Source organism: Onychomys torridus, chromosome 13 (assembly GCF_903995425.1).
Source record: "Onychomys torridus chromosome 13, mOncTor1.1, whole genome shotgun sequence".
NCBI classification, from domain to species: Eukaryota; Metazoa; Chordata; class Mammalia; order Rodentia; family Cricetidae; genus Onychomys; species Onychomys torridus.
In genome coordinates this window covers 28,252,752-28,268,023 of record NC_050455.1, presented here as the reverse complement: position 1 = coordinate 28,268,023, position 15,272 = coordinate 28,252,752, and the positions used below count along the sequence as shown (strand labels likewise).

The following is a 15,272-nucleotide window of genomic DNA, read 5'->3' as shown; positions in this document are numbered from 1 at the left end:
AATCACTTTGGATGCTTATATGATGGACTTCCTGTTTGCTGAATGGCTGGAGAGAGGACCAAAGCACAGGGAGATTCTTGTCATATCGGTTACAATAGTAATAGTGGTCCATCAAACAACAGCAAAAAGGTGTCTTTGACTGTACTTTTCACAAATTAAGGTTTTTTTTGTTTCCATTTTCATCTGTATATGTGTGGTGTGCACTTGAGTGTGCATATTTTGGATGTGTGTGGGTATACCTGGAGGGGTATTGCATTCACATGTATGTGGGCATACATGTAAAGGCCCAAGGTTGTTGTTGTTGGAGATCATACTCTGTAGTAGGATATGCCCATGAGGTCAAGAAAATTGACTCAGACCAGTTGCCAAGGCATGCACATAACATACTCCTTAAGAGCCAACCTGGAGTAGGCCCAAGGGCCTAGCAACAGGAGCTGTCAGAGTTCCTGATCAATGTCAGAGTTCTTGATCATGCCCAGCCAATGAGGGATGACCACACAGACTGGGTCCTGGGAGGAGGGTACACAAGGCCTTCCCTCTCATTGATTAAATGAGTCTGTTATTTGCCTTCAAAGACTCCCAAGTGCCTGTGTTGTTGACACTGTGCCTTCTCACACACACACCCCTCCAAGGGAGCTGTTAGAATCCAAGCAACAATACTCTATCAATATTGCACCTTAGTTATAGATATAAGGTCTCTCAATCAACCCAGAGCTCACAGATACCACTAGTCTTGCTAGCTGGCTTATTCTGGGGGATACCTTGTCTTTACCTTCTGAAACTGGAATTATTGTAAGTGGACTATCTTACTCATCTGGCATCTGTGTGTGTTCTGGGGAATCAAACTCTATCCTCACAGTTGCACTGTGAACACTTTAACCACTGAGCCATCTCACCAGCCCACAAAAGTTGTTAGGTATAGCTGAAGTTATCTCCAGTCCTGCCTGGGCCGGCAGCCACTCAGACTCAAATAAATACACAGATGCTTATATTACTTAAACTGTTTGGCCTAATGGCTCAGGCTTCTTGCTATCTAGTTCTTATATCTTAAATTAACCCATTTCTATAAATCTATACCTTGCCACATGGCTCGTGGCTTACTGGTATCTTATATATTGCTTCTCATTACGGCAGCTGGCAGCATCTCCTGACTCAGCCTTCCACTTCCCAGAATTCTCCTCTCTCTTTGTCCCGTCTATACTTCCTGCCTGGCTACTGGCCAATCAGCACTTTATTTATTAACCAATCAGAGCAACACATGCAGAGCATACAGAACATCCCACAGCAGTTAGGCACAATCATGACACTACAGGGAGATTGAAGCCCAAATGAACTGTGAGACCTATGTATTCTCCATCTCAAAAGCACTAGTGGTAGTTTCTTTCACCACCATTAAAATGACATAATCCCCTCCCCAAACCTGTCCTCTGCTCCCTTGGAGGAACCTCCTTTTGCCATTGCACATAAAACTTATTCTACATTTCAGCTGGAGTGGGAGGCATGGGGATGGGACACCTGGAAAGCACACTAACTCTCCTGACATTCCCTAGAGCTTTGGGGGACCTCTGCTAGATGACTGTTGGAATCTCGCTGAAACGTTGGTTCCGCTTTGCAACTGACATAGTGACCACGACATTTCACACCCTGACTATTAAAACAAGAAATGAGGTCACACACTGGTTTGCCTCATCCAATCGCATATTATAGGACCTAATTTGGGGGTCTTCTGATGGGGTATGAATGTTTGTGATGTGGGGAGGAGGTAGTTCCCAAATTACTTCCTCCTCCTACCCCATTGCACCACACAGGCTAAATTTACACAGGCAGCAGCTAAACACTGGTGTCCGTTTTATTACACAAACAAGCAAAACCTCACCCTGTCCCAGCTGTGCTTTTCTTCCAGCCTTAATGAAGGGTTGGGTCCTCTCTGCTGGGAACTCTGTTCGGTTTAAGGAACTGATTCGCTTGGTCCAAGTGTTTGAGGATGTGAGTGTGGAAAGGCAATTTATGCAGAAACAGACTTCATTGTGATTTTCACATTTCACATTTTCCTGTCATAGGAAAAACAATGTGTATAGTCTGGCCCAGAGACACAAAAGCATAAGATGTTAGATTCTCTTACCCACATGCCTTGGCCAAGAGGCTTTCTTCTCTGAAGCAAGTGAGAGGAATATTCTTGTTCCTTCTTCTTCTGTGTGAGGTGAAAAGGCAGGACTTTGAGAGCCCGGGGATATCAAGTGTGTTAAAAGCATCCAGCAGTTTCCTGTGGAAATGAATAGGAAAATCTATGACACTCTCAAAATAGCACACCTGCCTTAAAAATGTCCAGACAATGGTGCGGGTTTTAGAACTGGCCAGGCTTTCCGGACACTATAGATGTTCCAGGAAGGCTGTGAAGAGAGAGCAAATGAGATAGAAATGCAGTGCTACCAGACTGCCATGCAACATTTCATTGCCTGAAAAAGAGAGATGGCGTTAAAGATTGCTTGAAAATGTGCACAACACTTGGACCTCTGGGGCAAATCTGAGTGGGCAGAGAGCACCCAGTGCCACCCTCAAAAGCAGTAACAGGAAGTAGAAGCATCTATCCTTGATGGTGCACTAACGCATCCACTTATTAATCATTTACTGTCTACCCTCATATGAGTCCGCATTCAAGCAGGAGACAGCATTCACATCAATAATGTGAACAGGGAGATGTTAATGGCTAAGAGAGGTAAAGAGATCTCTAAGGAATACTAGAAAGGCAGGTGCAAGGAGCAGCTACTATTCCCAGGGATGAAGAGAGGAAGGAACTCAAGGACGGAATAAACTTGAAATTGGTGACTTCTCAAGGAAGAGATGTGGGCTGTGCCGAGATGATGTGTCTGGAGCCCACTGGATGGTGCTTTAGAAGCTTCCGATTCGAGTGCTGGTGGAGCTCTGTTGATGCAGTTTTCTGGACAGTAATAACTTCCCAGAGACTCTGCACCACCAGGTCTCTATGGGCACCCAGCAAGAAGGGAAGTCCCAGGACCCAAAAGAAAAGCCCTTCTCTTAGCGTCCCTTCAGCGCCCTCTACTGGCAAACCTCACAACCCTGGTGGAGGAGAACCGTTTGCAGAGTCCTGCCCCGGCATCACCACGAAAGAGCAAGCAGGGATTGCGAACAGATAGGTAATAAATGGACAAGGCATACTCATAGCTTATGCCCTGTGCTAGACCTACAGTGTTCGAAGATTTAAAAAAAAAAAAAAAAAAGTATGGTCCTTCTCCTCAGAAAACATGGTGCTGGAAAAAAATCTCTATGAAAGTTGTTATTTTTAAATTCCTTCAAATTGAAGAATGTTATTGGCAGGTGGACACAATGGTGCATACCTGTAGTCCCAGCACTTGAGGGTACTGAGGCAGGAGGATTATGAGCTCAAGACTACATAGTGAGACCATGTTTTAAATAAATAAATAAATAAATAAATGAATGAATGAATTAAAAAAACCAGCAAAAGTTATTATCTCTCTAATCCCTCTGATCATCTCAGAAGAGCCGCTGGTGTGTTCTGTCTTCAGTTAGTCATCACCTAATTTAAATAACCTTGGGGTTGGAGAGATGGCTCAGCTGTTAAAAGCCCTTGTCACTTTTGCAGAGGACCCAGGTTTGATTCCCAGCGCCCACATGGTAGCTAACAACTGCCTGTAACTCTAGTTCCAGCAGATCCAATGTCCTCTGCTGCAACAGACTATGGTGATTTGAATAAGAATGGCCTCAGAAACTCGTGTGTCTGACTATTGTGGTAATTTGAATGTAATTGGCCCCCATAATCCCAAAGGGAGTGGCACTATTAGGAAGTGTGGCTTTGTTGAAGTAGGTGTAGCCTTGTTGGGGGAAGTATGTCTCTGTGGGGGCAGGCTTTGAAGTCTCTTTTGCTCAAGCTTCGCTCAGTGTGACAGACAATCCATTTCCTGTTACCTTCTGATCAAGATGTAGTCAGCAACATGTCTTCCTGCACACTGCACCCAACCATGATGATAATGAACTGAACCTCTGAACCATAAGCAAGCCACCTCAAATAAATGTTTTCCTTTATAAGAGTTTCTGTGGTTATGGTGTCTCTTCAAAGCAACAGAAACCCTAACTAAGGCAACTATGTGGTTCAAAGGTAGTGGAACTACTTGAGAACAATTAGGAGGTGTGGCCTTATTGGAGAAAGTGTGTCACTGGGGCCAGGCTTTTAAGGTTTCAGAAGATTTGAGCCATTGTGCTTTCTCTGCCTCCTGGTTGTAGGTCAGGATGTGAGCTCTCAGCTGCTGCTCTAGTGCCATGCCTGCCTGCCTGCTGCCATGTTCCCTGCCATGACGGTTGTGGTTTAAATAGGAATATCGCATGTGGTTGAATGGTTGGCTCTTAGGGAGTGGCACTATTAAGAGGTGTGACCTTGTTGGAGGAAGTGTGTCACTGTAGAGCAGGCTTTGAGGGACCATATGCTCAAGTTAGGCCTAGAGCGGCACAGTCTCCTCCTGCTGCCTGAGGACCAAGATGTAGAACTCTCAGGTCCTTCTCCAGCACCATGTCTCCCAGCATGCCGCCATGTTTCTCACCATGATGATAAGGAACTAAACCTCAGAAACTGTAAGCCAGTCCCAATTAAATGTTTTCCTTTATAAGTGTTGTCATGGTCATGGTGTCTCTTCACAGTAATAAAAATCCTAACTAAGACAATGGCCATGGACTCCTATCCCCCTGGAACCATAAGCCCCATATAAACCTTCCCTGTATAAGTTGTCTTGGTCATGGTGTCTTATCACAGTGAATGAAAAGTGACTAATACACATGCACACAGGCAAAACACTCGTTACACAAAATCAAAATATAAATAAATCTAAAAATTTTAAATCAACCTAGATCAAGAAGACTTTTTTTGAACGCAGACTGCCAGACATGAAATCTTGGCTCCTTCATTAACTGACTTTGTAACTTTGGGAGAGTTACTTATACTTAATCAATAGGACACTCAATCTGAGGTCACTCAATCTATGGGTGCTTCCAGTACCTTCTCAATAAGAGGCAAATGGAAACCAATCAACCTCACAAGGTGATGGGAAGATTATATGAGATGGAGGATGCAGGCACTTTGAAATAGTGTGCCTAGCACACCACAGGGATTGAACAGACATCAGATTTTTACTCTTTTTACAATAAATCTGGTTATAAATGGCATGAAATAAAATAAGGCTACAAGGGGCCATTTAGCTTCTTTGTCTGGCGACCTTGTTGACAACTTTCATGAATCCACAGTTGAAAATGTTGAGCTGCAAACAATCTATGTGGAAAAAGACATGAGAATCTCAGTTGACCTCGAGCTTACGTAGGCCTAAGCTACGCTACTTCCCATTGTAGTCTGACTAGGTAGTCCACGTGTAGGTAATTAATATATCTCACTCTAGATGCTGCATAGTAAGTGGAGTTTTTCAATTTAAAAAACTCAGGGAGAATGGGCTGGAAATGTAGCCTGGTGATAGACTATTTGAATGTCCCACTTAAAGTCCTGGGTTCAAGCCTTAGTACCACAAAATGAGATGAAATGAAATAATAAAAGGAAATACTGCCAGAGAGTGGAGAAACTGGCTTTTTAAATCAAGTTTACTGAATTATAACAGATAACTAGAGAAGGACCCCCCCAAAAAAAAACGTATTAAAAAAAGCAAAACAGGCAAATAATTAAGTTTGTTTAGTCAAGAAAGGCTATAAAAGGAAATACAGCTATCTTCAGATAGTTCAAGTGCCATTTGATTTCTCTTATCTAGTATTTTAAATGAGAATTAGCAAGGATGTGTCTTTGATTTAATATGAAGTTGCTTTTAAAAAACAAACAAACAAAAACCCAACTGTTTTAAGACAGGCTCTTACTGTGTGGCCCAGGCTGCCCTCTAACACAGAGCTCAGACTGGTCATGAACTTGCAGTAACATTCTTGCTTCAGCCTCCCAAGTGTTGGCATCACTGGCATGTGCCACCATGTCTGGCTTGGCTTTGCTTTTGTTTAATATAGAGGAAAAACTTTGGCAACAGTAAAGACATTCTAAGCCCAGGGAAGACACACCCACAGAGAGTGATGGACATAGGTCACTCCAAGAGACTCTCTCACAATGACAGACACACGAGCAAACCCTGTGCTGTGTTCCCAGCCCTGTCAGGAGTCACCCTCTGGCTGTTGGGAGCATCACATACAAGCAGCCCAGATGATGACCCTTAATAGAAGATCCAACCCCAAGGTCTCACCTTTACAGACAGCTCTGAAGCATCATTCTAGTTTCAGAACTCTGTTGACATTAGCTCAACTTTTCCTGCACCCTACTTGTTGCTTTCTCTTTCCTCACTGGCCCAGAGAACTCTTAAGTTGCTACATACTTAACTTCATCTCAGAGCTGGCCCCTCAGGCACCCAGTGTACGGCAATACCTGTCCCCAACTAGGTCAGGCCAGAAGTAACCTTGTGACACTCTGAGACTTTTGGAATCTGAAGGCACAATCTCCGCTTACCAGGTTCCACCTGCCCACTCTGTGTGTGGTCCATACGGACGAGCTGCAAGCAAACCCTCAGCCTTCCGACCCCCTGGCCCATCACCAGTTGGACATCACTCCAGGAGGGAGGACACTTGTTAGGTTGGTCATTCAATCACTTGTGCAGCCTTTCAACATTTTTTTTAAAAAAACAGTCTCTTGTTATGTGGTCCAGACTACTAGTTTTACACTCCCACTTTCTTTAACCCCTTAAGTGCTGGGAATACAGACATACAATGCCATACTTCTTTTATTGTTTTGTTTTTTGTTTTTGTTTGTTTGTTTGTTTGTTTGTTTGTTTTTTGAGAAAGGGTTTCTCTGTGTAGCCTTGGTTGTCCTGGAACTTGCTCTGTAGACCAGGATGGCCTTGAACTCAGAGATCTGCCTGCCTCTGTCTTCCAAGTGCTAGGATTAAAGGAATGTACCACCACTTCCCAGAGTCAATATCATACTTCTCAATAACTATTAATTATATATCAAGCCTGGAGATGACAGTGGTGCCCAATAAAGTTCTTTGCTGGAGTTATGGGTGAGTACATCATTCCCCAAACCTTGCCCAATTTCATCCTGCTTCTCAAAGGCTTGCTCGCCACATTAGCCCATTATCTGATGATGGAACTTGTAACTCAGGCAACTTATTTATTTATTTTAAATGTATTATTTAAGATAGAGTCAGTTACATCTACTACAGGACCATAGTAGGCTAGACTACAATGTTCACAAAGAGTTATTAGTTGCCAGTAGACTGCACATTTTTTAAAAGCATCCATTAAGAGACCCACAGCCCATAAGCTCTCTTTGTGAATGAGCCACCTTTACTGGGTGAATGTAGCTACCAAACCTCATCAAAGAGGCCTCTCCTTACAGCAAACAGAAAGCATAGCTGGACACAATGCAGAGATCAATAGATGTTGGGGAGTCCATCCCCTAGAGATACATCTCCATCCTGGCTCTGCATTGAAGGTTCAGGGAACATCCAGGAAGAGGAGGCAGAAAGAGTGTAAGAGCCAGAACACCAGGAAGTTGCTGTGAAACAGCCTCTCTTCAAAATGACTGCATAAACCAGACTGGAGCAATGGCAATATCAATAGACATGCTAACGTGGGAAAATTTCACAGGGTTCTACCTGTTGACCAAGAACAACAGTTCTAAAGACTGCAGAGTGAAGTCTCTCCCAGGGATTAGTCCCCTTACTGGTTGTCCAATGCAGTGTGGTCAGCCTGGAAACCATATATACACCACCAACAAAAACTAATTCAGCAGGTATATTTATATATTTGTGACTGTAAATACATTTGTATGTAGCAATCAAAGAAAGAGAGGCTATTAATTTGAGGGGGATGGGAGGGGTTAAAGGGAGGATACCTGGGAGAGGCTAGAGAGTGGGAAGGGAGGGGAGAATGATGAGTTATATTTCAATTAAAATATATTTTAAAATATGAAATAAAATTATACATTAAAATAAACTTATAGTTAATAATAAAACAAACATCTGTGTATCATGTGTCCCACATAGACACTCTGCTTCAGGATGTACTTTATACAAAGGCTCATACAGAGAAATACATCCAACATCCTCAGGCTATAAATCAGGGGGTTTTAACTTACTCAAGAGATGTCCTGAGGAAGTAGGCTGACATTGAAGGCAGAGCAGGAACTGACCCAGATGAAGAGGTATGAACAAGGCCTGTGAAGATCATTCCAGACAGAGGTAGCAGCCAGGCCAAGTCTCTGTGGCATAGAGAACACACTAACAGTAAGACTCAAGTATAAAAGCCAGGGGTGGGGAACATGGTATGAACTAGACTATCCAGGGAGATAAAGACCAGTAATAGAAAGAAGAAAGTAGGGGGGGGGACCCCACTAGCAACATCTGTAAATAACTGTGCACACAGCTGAATTATAACACATCTCTAGACTTTCTGCCAAAGAACACAAATAATCAGGATCTGTATGCATGTATCTGGCCTGGGTTCAAATCTGAGAGTCTGTGAAATGTATTCCAGGCTTGAAAGCTTGGAGGCTGAGGTTACATTTGCTAAATATTTAGATCTTCTGCTGAGGCTTTTGTACATTATATCCAGCAGGTGGAGTACAGGAAGATGCTTTTTGTTCATAACAAATTCCCTTACACGCAAAAGCAAGACAAAGTTTGCCCCCACAGCCGTGGGTGAGGGTTGGAACAAGGAAGAAGTAAGTGTAAGTGAAAACATGGCATAATTGGCTTCTTACTGCTATGCCTCCAGAGAGTCTGCATTCGATGTTTTCGTCCAAGTTTGGGGAGCTTTATTACTAATCAATCCAAAAAGAAATGAAGCAGCTTGAAAAGAATCACACATCTAAACCCACACTCTTTGCAAGGAAGGAGCAGAGGGGCAGCAGGGAATCTCTTGGACATGGCACTAGCTCCAGAGCTGGGGGAGGAACTGGATGGATGGAGACATCTTTATCTGGGTATGAAAACAGAGAACCGCAAGCCTTTGCACAGATTGAAGAAAGAAAACACAACTTGGAACACACTGAAGAAACTCTCTCCTTAAAGCCTCTGGGTCACGTGGTGTGCCCCAGGGAGAACCAAACAATCCAGGAAGGATTGAGGGCAGAATATTTTTGATTCTCTGGTTTCTGTAAGAAATATGGCAGATTCTTTTTCATAACCACTATGAATTGATCTTGTTCCTTTCAGTAACAGGATGGAGACCAGCCTGCTTCACAATCAAACAATAAAATAGTCCCTGCTAGGAGCAGAGGGATGACAGACCCTGAAGAATCAAACAGAAAATGCTAACTGAGGTGTTCACGTTGCCTGAGAGTGTGCTATGCACACATGTCATTAGAATGTAGCATGAGGAGGCTGAAAGAAGTATGTGCAGGATGCGACAGGAACTCAGGTGGGAGGGAGAATTCTGCCCAGGGGAGCTAGAGCAAGCTTTCCAGAGGACTAACTTGGAACTATGTCTGAAGAGATGAACAGATGCATGGCTTGGCTGTTTGTGCATCCCTAAAATGTACTATGCTAAAGCCCCCTCACTGATGTTACAGTGCTGAGCCGTAACCGGGTTATGAGGACATTGTCCTTGGTGGGACTTGTACCTATGTGACAAGGAGCCCAAAGACCCGCCTTTCCTGCCATCGTAGAATGACAGGACAGAATCTCAAAGAGCTATACTGTAGTCAGTGAGGGGAAGGGCTAGAGAAATATCTATCAATCTAGAGCTAGGGCAGCCCTGCATCAGGAGGAAGGAAGCTCTCCATGGGGTTATAATCACCACCCTGTCCTCAAGAAGACTGGGGATACACATGTGTACTACCTGCCTGATGCAGGAACTCTTAGCCTGAGAGACAAACACAGAAATTAGCCTGGGGTATTCCTAGAACACCAAGCAAAGGCAGACAGAAAACTGCAGACTCAAAACAGGGCTCCAAGTTTACTGCGCGTTTAATCAGTGTTCACGATCCAAAAACTACTTAGAAAAATGCTGAAAGAGAGAATATTGTGAAAAAAAATAGCACCATTAAATACTCAAGATCTTCAGGACCTGAAATAACTAGATATACACAAATCCTGTCCGTTTTTCTGTCTTCTTTTCTCTTTCTCCCTCCCTCTCTCCCTTCTTCCTTCCTTCCTTCCTTTCTCTCTCTCTCTCTCTCTCTCTCTCTCTCTCTCTCTCTCTCTCTTTCTTTCTTTTTTTTCCCTTTGAAATAGAGTCTCATGTTATATTCCAAGCAGGTTTCAAACTGACTGTGTGGCTTAGGCTGCCCTTGAACTCCTGATTCTTCTTCCTCAAGCACCCGAGTGATAGGATAACAAGCAGGAACTATCACCCCACACTAACATAACTAACTTTACAGTGATCAAATATATTTTTCATAAGAAGGCTTAATTTAGAAGAGCACAGAGGTTATCATAAAACAAGACAGATTTAACTCAGAAAGGAACTAACTCGGGCTTCATTGGAAAAATAGAAACAGGGGTTGGGGATTTAGCTCAGTGGTAGAGAGCTTGCCTAGCAAGCGAAAGGCCCTGGGTTTCGGTCCTCAGCTCTGGCAAAAAAAGAAGAAGAAGAAGAAGAAGAAGAAGAAGAAGAAGAAGAAGAAGAAGAAGAAGAAGAAGAAGAAAGAAAGAAAGAAAAATAGAAACAGTAGAATTGTGAGCCTAACGGCAGAATTTTCAGAAATGGAAAACAACTCAAATGGTCATGGAAGATAAAACAATAAAATACAGGATAACTAAAAAATTAAAAATATAATAACAACACTAAAGACGACCAAGAACCTGGAGAGATCCTAAAATCAAGCACAGAAGCAAGGGGGGGAGGTGATTAATCTCAAAACCATCATGATAAGGAGTGAGACTTTTGAGGTGCCATCTTCCTGGCCCACAAGTGATGCCCAATCCTCACAGACACAGCTGTGGAGAGAAGCTGAGGGAAGCCACTGTCTCAGCTGCTGACAGTGCCAGGGAGCAGAATTCAAGGCTGGGGATGACGTAGACGGAACCTGCAGGAAAAACACGGGCAGCAGCAAAATCATGGAAGAATTACAAACTCGTGAGCATGGACTGCCCAGACCCCTCACTAGAAGCTAAACCACGCAGACGAGCTGAAGATTCTGAAGGTCCCAGCAAGAAAGTGGACAGACCCCAAGAAGAACTCTGACCCTGGACAGCAGAACAGTGTGCCTTCTAAACCAAGTACAGACCCCACCTATGAGCAAGTCATGTGGCAAAAAAAACGGACTCTTTAAATGTCTATTTATTTGTATTGTTATTAATTTATATGTGTATGTGTGTTCACATGTGGAAGTGCATGTGGAGGTCAGAGGCTGACACTGGATGTCCTCCTCTGTCACTCTCCACCTTTCAGAAAAATACATTTATGCCAGGCTTTGGTGGCACACGCCTTTAATTCCCCCGCACTTGCGGGGCAGAGGCAGGCAGTTGTCTGTGAGTTTGAGGCCAGCCTGGTCTACAGAGTGAGTTCTAGGACAGCTAGGGCTGCACAGAGAGAAACCCTGTCTGGGAAATCCAAAAAAAGAAATATACACATGTATTTATATGTGTGTGCATGCTTGCATCTGTGTGCAGCACAGTGCATGTGTGGAGGTCAAGAAATAACTTGAGTCCCAGGGATCAAACTCAGGCTGTCAGACATGGCAGCAAGCCCCTTTACACACTGAACCATCTTTCTGGCCCTTCACATTATCTTTTGAAACAAAGGTTCTCACTGAACCTGGCACTCACTGATTGGATAGACTGCCTAACCAATGAGCTCTGGAGATCCTCATGTCTCCACCCCCGACCGTCACTCCCAGCATTAGGGTTACAGATGCTTACACCCTCACCCAGCTTTTACATGGCTCTTGGAGATCCAAACTCATGTGTGTGTGGCAGATAATTTATCAAGTAAGCTGTCTCTCAGCTCTGAAAAAAAAAAAATCTTTTAGGTTTAAAATAGCATAGATAGAGCTCAAAACCGCCAAAAAGCTGGGGAGGCAGGGTACCTTAGAAGCAAGAAAATCAGAGAGTGACTTCTCTCACTGCTGAAATCCTCAGCTCGCCAGCAAATGACACAGAACCAGGTAAACCCCCAAGGAGTCAGGCTGGGATATGAAGCCGTAGGACAAAGGCTATGGGCCGTTGTACCCCACAAGCGTGATCTCCTACTCTACCCAAAATGCAATGATCATCAGAAGAAGACAACAGAATCTAGAGTTGCCATCATGTATTACCTACAAGGCCCAATTTTCAACCCAAATTACTACCTATGCCACGACACGCTAAACTGCACTGTACTCAGGGGAAAAGCAGCCCACGGAAACAGGCTGTGAGCAGTTCCAGATGTTGGATTAACAGGCAAAAATCTTTAAAGCAGTTATTAAAACCATACTAAAAAAAAAAACGAAGGAAAATATGATGTATTGAATGGACTGTTAAGAACTCTAAGCACAGAAATAGAAGCTTAAAAACAAAAACAGTAATAATACTAGAGAAAGCAAGGATTAAAACAAACTAAACTGAAAAATTTAAAGTCCACTCTATGCACTCAGCCAAAAAACTGGGGGCAGACACACAAAGATACTAATAGACATGGCCAATCCAAACAGCAAAAAGAGCATCTGGAATCCCAGCACTTGGGAGGTGAGGCTGAAGGGATGCTAGGCATCCAAGACCAAGCAGGGCTACATCATAAGACCCTGTCTCAAAAAGAAATCAAGAAAACTAAGGAATAAAGTTGAATAAGAAGTGAAGAAAGCCTAGGAGACCTAGGGGAACAATATCTAAATGTTCAAGGCACAGATAATTCAGATTCCAGAAGGGGTGGGGTGGGGGCCTCTAGAGATGGCTCAGTGGGTAAGACACAGACTACATCATTGTGGCAATCTGAGTTCTATCCTTGAAGTCCATATAAAAGGGAAGAGAGAGAACCAACTCCTCAGAGTTGTCCTCTGACCTACACACATGCACATACACACAAATCCATGCCATGAACAAATCTGCATTAATAGGAAAATTAATTCATTAAAAAAACTAGAGAAGCCAGGTGTGGTGGCACACACCTTTAATCCTCAGGAGGCAGAGACAGGCAGATCTCTGTGGGTTTGAGGCCAGCCTGGTCTACACAGAAGAGTTCCAGGACAGCCAAGTCATTACTCAAAATAACAAACAAAAAATTTAAAGAAATGTTTCCTGAAAATTTCCCCAAGGGACACAAGGAAACTGGGTCGGGGGTGAAAGTGTGTGCTTTGAGTGAGTGTAGTGGTTTACACACTCATTAAAACTCCCTAACTGCATAGTATAAATAAATATGTGTATAAAATGTATCATATACCTTATTTTAAAAGGAAAGTGGGGGCTGGAGAAATGGGACTCCACAGTCAAGAGTACTTCCTGCTCTTCTAGAAGATGATTCCCAGTAGGTCCATTGGTGGCTCACACCCTCCTGTAACTCCAGCTCCAGGGAGATCCCACGACTTTGGCCTCTGTGGGTACCTGCACTCACAAGCACATATCTACACATGGGCACACACAAAATTAAAGTAGAAAAATGAATCTTTTAAAGGGGAAATGAAATATACCATTGCCTGCCACTTAAAAATCCTAAGTATGTAATATCTAAAGAGAATATGAGGGAAACATAAAAATAGCTCTGAAGAGAGTATCAGAACGTGGCATGGTCAGGACGAGGAACCAACAGAACAGAATGCGGAGAGATGGGAGGTGAGAAGCCCACACTCGGAGGATACCAGTTTGATGACAGACAAGCAGCTCAGGTCCCAGGGGTGCAGGGATGCCCTGTACCGGAAGTGCCGCAGAAGGAACCACCCTGGCTGCAGCTGGAGGGAAGAATGGTCACCTGTCAGGTGGTGGTTACAGCAACAGCTGACTTTTCACTGCAATCACAGCGGCAAAGAAAGAAAAGACCTGTCTTCAAAGAGCTGAGAGAGCCTGACCATTAACCTCGCAACGGTGGGGACTCCGTCACCACAGCTGGCCACTCCTGCACTTCCGCTTCCGGCTTTCTCATTACCTCTCAGCTCCCAGCCAATCAAAATATGTGCAGTCTTAAGCTGTGGAGGGATTTTATTTAAAGTAAACAGTATTAATGTTCTCAAGGTGTTAATGGTAGACAACTGTGGACTGACAGTGTTGGGACAAGTCATTTTTATTATAATATTACTAAAATATGCAGAAATATGTAAAACTAGATATAAACTCCTTTGGTGTATATTTTATACAACTATTAAAACTAAACAACTGAATGATATATAAAATACTTGTGTATATATACATATATATTTTTGTTTGTTTGTTTGTTTGGTTTTGTTTTTTCGAGACATGGTTTCTCTGTGTAGCTTTGCACCTTTCCTGAAACTCGCTTTGGAGACCAGGCTAGCCTTGAACTCACAAAGATCCGCTTGCCTCTGCCTCCCGAGTGCTGGGATTAAAGGAGTGCACCACCAATGCCCGGCCTATAATTTTTTAATTAGAATGCTAATAAAACCAAAATATGAACACATAGATGGCAGAGCGTGCTCTCTACCCATCTGTGGATGGTCAGGTGGGCTTCGTCAGAGTCTTAGGCAGTGGGGACACAGCATAACTGTGCACTTTCTGTAGAGTTCACACACAATAGCATAGCGGCTCTGAAGGAACCAGGGTCTAGAGTCAGGCTTCTGGAGTTGAAACCCACTTGTGACATGGGCAGGTGACTTATGGTCCTAAATGTCTACCCGTTGTGTGGTAAAATGGGGAACGTACAAGGACCTAGGGACAGGGCTACCATGAGGATTCAATGGAGAACTTGAGGAGAACTCAGCCAGCACCCAGCACATACAGAAGGGCTTGGGGTGTCACTGCTGTCTGAGTGACATCTGTGCCTTTGGATGATTCCACCTCTCCTGTCCCAACTCTTTGTTTCATTTTTGTATCAGTAATCAAATCCTAGGTAAGCGTTCTTTCTACCACTGAACTATATACCCTAGCCCTGTTCCATTATTTTGAAAAACTAATCAACTTTAAGAGGCTATCCCCACAAAAAAATTCCATTTGAGGAAAAACTCTCAATGAAGCCAGGATGCACAGAACTACTCTCTGCAGTAAAATGTCAGTGTCCAAGTGTCAGGCTCTCCACATAGCCATATTTTGTTTTTGTTTCAGGGGGTTTTGTTGTTGTTGCTGTTGTTTTTGTTTGTTTGTTTGTTTTTGGTCTTTGAGACAGGGTTTCTCCATGTAGTT

General features: G+C 43.4%; 1 long non-coding RNA gene across 2 annotated transcripts in view; it reads right to left on the bottom strand.

Moving 5' to 3' along the window:
- Positions 1-2,257, bottom strand: part of LOC118594614 — a 90,896-nt gene extending 88,639 nt beyond the window's left edge. For both annotated transcript variants that reach the window (XR_004946391.1, XR_004946392.1), the window contains exon 1: positions 2,123-2,257. This is a non-coding gene — a long non-coding RNA (uncharacterized LOC118594614). The remainder of the gene's footprint in view (positions 1-2,122) is intronic.
- Positions 2,258-15,272: the final 13,015 nt, after the last annotated feature.